Raw genomic sequence first — 7,830 nt, 5'->3', positions numbered from 1 at the left:
CTATATATTTCTGCCAGGTCCCCAGGGAGTCAGTCCTAATATTCAAATTTACATATCAGGACCTGGACGGCTTCCCAGCCAGCCAATCATATCTGAGTCCTGGCACATTCAAATTTGCATATTGGGACCTTCATGGCTTCTCAGCCAGCCAATCATATCTCGAGTCCTGGCACATTCAAATTTGCATATTGGGACCTTCATGGCTTCTCAGCCAGCCAATCATATCTGAGTCCTGGCACATTTAAATTTGCATATTGGGGCATTCATGGCTTCCCACCCAGCCAATCATATCTGAGTCCTGGCACATTCAAATTTGCATATTGGGACCTTCATGGCTTCTCAGCCAGCCAATCATATCTGAGTCCTGGCACATTCAAATTTGCATATTGGGACCTTCATGGCTTCCCAGCTAGCCAATCATATCTGAGTCCTGGCACATTTAAATTTGCATATTGGGACCGTCTGTGGCTTCTAAGCCCACCAATCATCTATGTCATATATCTCTAATATTTCATATTTTATTTTTAAATGGTCAGCTTTTCAAGATTCCCCTATGTCTTCTGAATAAAATGGTCTAAGAATGACTGTTTTAGCCCCTACGGTTAGAAATTTATGGCTGTTTGTTTGAGGGGAATTCTCACTATGAGAAATAGACTGCAAAAATCCTGTCTCTCTGTGCTGCATGTGTAAAAGCCTGCACTTGGTGCACCAGTTTTAGCGGAAAAAGCACATAGCCTCTCTGATTGGTGGATTCAAATTGAGAATCTCACAGCTGTTTGACTGACCTAGAAACATGCTGTTAACAGCCCCTGTTCACTTTCTGCTGCTGCTGCTGTGTGTGTGTGTGTGTGTGTGTGTGTGTGTGTGTGTGTGTGTGTGTGTGTGTGAGAGAGAGAGAGAAAGGAGGGCGAGAGAGAGTTTTATGGGAGCATCTTATTGTATGATTTTAATTCAATATATTTAGACTGGTTGACTGAATTTGGTCCTGTGTGTGTCTCTCTGTGCATGTGTGTTTCAATATGTGTCCATATTTGTGATTGTGTGACTGTTATACTTTTTTTTTGCTGATTTTCTTTTCATTTAACAATTACATTTGAGGGACCCTTAGCATGTTCAGGATTTTTTCAGCTGTCCATTTTGCTTTTCCAATTTTTCTATTTAAGTTATTACTATTGTGCTAAGTCATAGCATTTCTGCTGCTTTTCAGTATTTGTGCTAAATACAGCATTTCTGCTATTTTATAAGATTTGTGCTAAATATAGTATTTCTGTCAAATTACAAAGCATTTCTGCTATGTTGTACTGTTTCTCTAAATCATAGTATTTCTGTAATGTTTAAGAATGTTTGGCTAAATATATTCTTTCTGTTATCTTATACTATTTCTCCTAAATTCTTGTATTTTGAGAAGTTATCGTGTTTCTGGTAAGTTACAATATTTCTGCTAAGTTCTGCTATGCTATTGTATTTCTGCCAAGTATTATGTTTCCTCTAAGATATTGCAGTTCTGCATGTGCAAAGTTTTACAATTTCTGCAACTTTTCAGCTTTTTCAGCTAGTTTCAGCAGAAAGCTTCAGCTTTAAAGCATCCACAGCATTTTCCACAAATTTTTCTTAGTTGTGTGCATGCTGGAGGCATCCACACTATTGAGTTCCTGTTTCTCTTTATTCTTTATTATTATTATTGTGTGGATGCTGGAGGCATCCACACTATTGAGTTCCTGTTTCTCTTTATTCTTTATTATTATTATTCCGGGTGTTTCCGTGCGTTTTTCGCCGTGGATCTACTTCCACAATTTTCAGCCCGATTTTCACCGTTCAAATTTTAAACTATTCTGCTAATTTTTCCCTTTCGGCTATATCTTTTGGTATTTTATACTGTTATACTTTTTAAAATATTAAGCTTTTTCCTTTAATTTGTCCCATTGAAATGAATGGGAAACTTCCATAATTCTGCTAAAACTTGCTTGTTTTTGAAACTTAACTACTTTTTCCTACTTTCACGTAGAACAACCATTCAAACTTTAAAATGTTCTCAAATTATTGGGCTATTCAGGAATAAATCAGCTTTTTCAAATCTTTTACCGTTTTACTTTTATGCCTCTTAAAGTTTTGAGTTGCAAAATTGTGATTTTCACAAAATACATGCGTTGTTATGGTTGCTATGCACTTGGCTTTCAGTGTGCCACTGAAGGTTTTGCAGTCTTCTCTTCATGTCCGAACAACTTCTTGCTACTTGCTCAATTTTCACTCAACTTCCACAAATTATACATCAAAACGTAGGTATTTTTGCTGGCTTTCAGAAAATGTCACTATCATGGTTGTGAGATTTATAGAATTTGGCAAATCTCCTCAGACCAACACAAAAGTCTCAAAACTCTCCATAGAAAGTCAATGGAGAGCTTGTTCAAAATCACCGCTTGATTTCTGTAATGAGAGGCATATTCAATCGTCATATCTCTTTAACGAAGCAAAGTTAAGACATAAGGCTTGTCCCAGTATATCTTCAGACACTCCTGACGCTCACAATTCAAGAATTTCTTTCTCACCTATTACCGTTCTGAAATGAGTTAGACTTGTTTGAGGGTAGGAAATTCGTCCTTCGCTCAGATTTCTTCAGATTTCAAACTCTGGAAATGAACCACTTTTTTCTCTCGTCATATCTTTTTAATGGATTTCAACAGAGACCTGAAAATTTCCATGACTGTTCACCAAAGCCTGCTGTCTCTTACGGTGAAAGAATGATATCGATACTCCAAATAGATTTAGAGTTAGAAAGCGTTGTTTGAGGGGAAGTCAAGGCAGTTTTTCCTGCGCCTCTACTCAGTTATGGTGCATTACAAGTCAAATATCTTCATTAATTCATGTTTTAATGATAAATTGTCAACACTGTAAGATTCCCCCATGTCTTCTGAACAAAACGGTGTAAGAATGACCGTTCTAGCCCCTACGGTTAGGAAATTATGGCCATTTGTTTGAGAGGAATCCTCACTATGAGAAATAGACTGCAAAAATCCTGTGTCTCTCTGTGCTGCATGCACCTGTTTTGGCGGGGAAAAAAGTGCACAGGCTCTCTGATTGGTGGATTCAAATTCAGCAGCTCCCAGGCTGCTTGACTGAGCTAAAAACTTACTTCTCTCTCCTGTGTGTGTGTGTGTGTGTGTGTGTGTGTGTGTGTGTGTGTGTGTGTGTGTGTGTGTGTGTGTGTGTGTGTGTGTGTCTGTGTGTGTGTGTGTGTGTGTGTGTGTGTGTGTGTGTGTGTGTGTGTGTGTGAGAGAGAGAGAGAGAGAGAGAGCGCTTTATATGGGATGATCTCATTGTAAGATTTAAATTCAGTATATTTAGACTGGTTGACTGAATTGGACCTTGTGTGTGTGTGTGTGTGTGTGTGTGTGTGTGTGTGTGTGTTTGTGTGACAGAGAGAGAGAGAGAGAGAAAGCCTTTTATGGGATGATCTCATTGTAAGATTCAACTTCAATATATTTAGACTGGTTGACTGAATTGGATCTTGTGTGTGTGTGTGTGTGTGTGTGTGTGTGTGTGTGTGAGAGAGAGAGAGAGAGAGAGACTTTTTGGGATAATCTCATTGTAAGATTCAAATTCAATATATTTAGACTGGTTGACTGAATTTGATCCTGTGTGTCTCTCTGTACATGTGTGTTTCCATAGGTGTCCATATTTGTGATTGTGTGACTGTTATAGTTGATTTTGCTGATTTTTTTTTCATTTAACAAGTACATTTGAGGGACCCTTAGCATGTTCAGGATTTTTTCAGCTGTCCATTTTGCTTTTCCGATTTTTCTATTTAAGTTATTACCATTGTGCTAAGTCATAGCATTTCTGCTGCTTTTCAGTATTTGTGCTTAATACAGCATTTCTGCTAAATCATATTATTTCTGCTATTTGATAAGATTTGTGCTAAATATAGTATCTCTGCTAAAAACATAGTATTTCTGCCAAATATAGTATTTTTGATTAATTATAGTTTTTCTACCAAATCATATTACAGTTTTTTTTTCTTTTTAAAGGATTTGTACTTAATATAGTATTTCTGCTTAATTATAGTATTTCTGCCATTTTATAGTATTTGTGCTAAAACATAGTATTTCTACTAAATGTAGTATTTATGCTTAATCATACTATTTCTATATATTTCTGCCAGGTCCCCAGGCAGCTAATCCTCTGTGAGGACTGATACATATAAAATTTACATATCAGGGCCTGCACGGCTTCCCAGCCAACCAATCATATCTGAGGTCTGCCCTTTCTTCTCTCGTCATATCTCAGCGACAGATGTACAAAGAGCAATGCAAATCACAGTTAAAGTACACCAAAGTCCGCTGATTCACCCAGTACAAGAATTATGCTTCTAGTCCACCTAGTTTTTGAGTTACACAATGTTTTGTAACTGCAAAAAACGGCGTTTTTCACCTCTCACCGCAATCTGATTCTGACTGCTCATCACCCTGTTTTCCAGGTGCTCGCTCTCTTTCCCAGTGGCGCAGTTGGTAATGACACAGGTCTGCAACCCAAAGGTCGTGGGTTCAATTACACCTTGGGCAACATGTTTTTTTCCCCTACAAATTAATACACTATCACAGACCACTAATTCATATTCATCATTTATTACAATTCTGCAACCTTTTATGATTTTAGCAGCTTTTGTAATATGGACCTCAGATTCTTGTTAACACTCCATGGCACAAATACTGTTCCCTTTAGGCTCTGTGTGTGTGTGTGTGTGTGTGTGTGTGTGTGTGTGTGAGTGTGAGAGAGAGAGAGAGAGAGAGAGAGAGAGAGAGAGCTTTTGATGGGAGCATCTTATTATATCACTTAAATTCAATATATTTAGACTGGTTGACTGAATTTGGTCCTGTGTATGTCTCTCTGTGCATGTGTGTTTCCATATGTGCCCATATTTGTGATTGTGTGACTGTTATACTTTTTTTGCTGATTTTTTTTTTTTTCAATTAACAATTAGATTTGAGGGACCGTTAGCATGTTCAGGATTTTTCCAGCTGTCCATTTTGCTTTTCCAATTTTTCTATAAGTTATTACTGTTGTGCTAAGTCATAGCATTTCTGCTGCTTTTCAGTATTTGTGCTAAATACAGCATTTCTGCTAAATCATACTATTTCTCTCATACTCTCTCATACTGGTGGTAGACTTCCGCAGGCACAAACATCCTCCACTGCAACCACTGAACATCCAAGGTATGGACATCGAGGCTGTGGACAGCTACAGGTACCTTGGTGTTCATCTGAACAACAAACTGGACTGGACTCATAACTCAGACGCCCTCTACAGGAAAGGGCAGAGCAGGCTGTACCTGCTGCGGAGACTCAGGTCGTTTGGGTGGAGGGCCCACTCCTGAAGACCTTCCATGACTCTGTGGTGGCCTCAGCCATCTTTTATGGTGTGGTCTGCTGGGGCGGCAGCATCTCTGCTGGGGACAGGAAGAGACTGAACAGGCTGATCCGCAGGGCCAGCTCTGTTCTAGGATGCCCTCTGGACCCAGTGGAGGTGGTGAGTGACAGGAGAATGGTGGCTAAGCTGTCATCCCTGTTGGACAACATCTCCCACCCCATGTATGCGACTGTGACAGCACTGAGCAGCTCCTTCAGTGGGAGACTGCGGCATCCACGATGTGGGACGGAGAGATTTTTCAGGTCTTTCCTCCCCACTGCTGTCAGACTCCACAACAAAGACTTTAACTGATCAAACACACACATCCACACATGTGCAATAACACTAATGTGCAATAATCTTTTCTGGCATCGTTGTATTTTTACTCAGTTGTATATAGCATTTGTATTCTATTTTTATCTTATTGTATATTTTATTCTATTTTATTCTACTGTATATAGTATTTTATTTTATTCTATTTTGTACAGTTGTGTACTGTATTTATTCTTATTTTATTTTATTCTAATTTTTGCTTCATAACTTTTGCACTGTCCACTTCCTGCTGTGACAAAACAAATTTCCCACGTGTGGGACTAATAAAGGTTATCTTATCTTATCTTATCTTCTGCTATTTTATGAGATTTGTGCCAAATACAGCATTTCTGCTAAATCATATTATTTCTGCTATATCATAAGATTTGTACTAAATATAGTGTTTCTGCCAAATATAGTATTTCTGCTTAATTATAGTATTTCTGCCATTTTATAGTATTTGTGCTAAAACATAGTATTTCTACTAAATGTAGTATTTATGCTTAATCATACTATTTGTATATATTTCTGCCAGGTCCCCAGGCAGCTAATCCTCTGTGAGGACTGATACATACAAATACATATCAGGGCCTGCACGGCTTCCCAGCCAGCCAATCATATCTGAGGTCTGCCCTTTCTTCTCTCGTCATATCTCAGCGACAGATGTACAAAGAGCAATGCAAATCACAGTCAAAGTACACCAAAAGTACGCTGATTCACCCAGTACAAGAATTATGCTTCTAGTCCACCTAGTTTTTGAGTTACACGACGTTTTGTAACTGCAAAAACAGCGTTTTTCGCCTCTCACAGCAATCTAATTCTGACTGCTCATCACCCTGTTTTCCAGGCACTCGCTCTCTTTCCCAGTGGCACAGTTGGTAATGACACAGGTCTGCAACCCAAAGGTCGTGGGTTCAATTACACCTTGGGCAACATGTGTTTTTTCCTACAAATTAATACACTATCACAGACCACTAATTCATATTAATCATTTATTACAATTCTGCAAACTTTTATGATTTTAGCAGCTTTTGTAATATGGACCTCAGATTCTTGTTAACACTCCATGGCACAAATACTGTTCCCTTTAGGCTCTGTGTATGTGTGTGTGTCAATATTTCTCCCATTTTAAAGTATTACTCCTCTATAATTGTATTTCTGTTAAATCAAAGTACTTTTACTACATCTTAGTACTTCTGCTCAATCATAGAATTTCTGCTAAATCATAGTATTTCTACTATATTATATTTTTTTTCTAAATATAGCATTTCTGCTATATAATTGTATTACTGCTATGTTATAATATTTGTGCTAAACCAGAGTATTTCTGCTGAAACATAGTATTTCTGCCAAATGATAGTATTTCTGTCAAATTACAGTATTTGTGCCAAAACATAGTATTTTTTAAAAATTTCAATATTAATAGTAAATTACAGTGTCTCTGGTAAATCGCAGCATTTCTGCTATGTTGTACTGTTTTTCTAAATCATAGTATTTCTGTAATGTTTAAGAATGTTTGGCTAAATATATTCTTTCTGTTATCTTACACTATTTCTCCGAAATTCTTGTATTTTTGAGAAGTTATCGTGTTTCTGGTAAGTTACAATATTTCTGCTAAGTTCTGCTATGCTATTGTATTTCTGCCAAGTATTATGTTTCCTCTAAGATATTGCAGTTCTGCTAAGTTACTACATTTTAGCAAAGTTCCTTTGCTTCTGCAAAGTTTTTACAAATTCTGCAACTTTTCAGCTTTTTCTGCTAGTTTCAGCAGACAGCTTCAGCTTTACAGCATCCACACTGCATTTTCGCAAGAAATGCAAATTTTCTAGTTATTATTATTATTCCGGTGTTTCCGTCGTTTTTCGCCGTGGATCTACTTCCACAATTTTCAGCCGATTTTCACCGTTCAAATTTTAAACTATTCTGCTATTTTTTCCTCTTTCCGGCAATATCTTTTGGTATTTTATACTATTATACTTTTTAAAATATTACGTTTTTTTCCTTTAATTTGTCCCATTGAAATGAATGGGAAACTTCCATAATTCTGCTAAAACTTGCTTGTTTTTTGAAACTTAACTACTTTTTCCTACTTTCACGTAGAACAACCATTCAAAC

The sequence above is a fragment of the Oreochromis aureus genome, unplaced genomic scaffold (assembly GCF_013358895.1).
Source record: "Oreochromis aureus strain Israel breed Guangdong unplaced genomic scaffold, ZZ_aureus HiC_scaffold_358, whole genome shotgun sequence".
Classification (NCBI taxonomy): Eukaryota; Metazoa; Chordata; class Actinopteri; order Cichliformes; family Cichlidae; genus Oreochromis; species Oreochromis aureus.
This window is presented reverse-complemented; position numbering follows the sequence as displayed.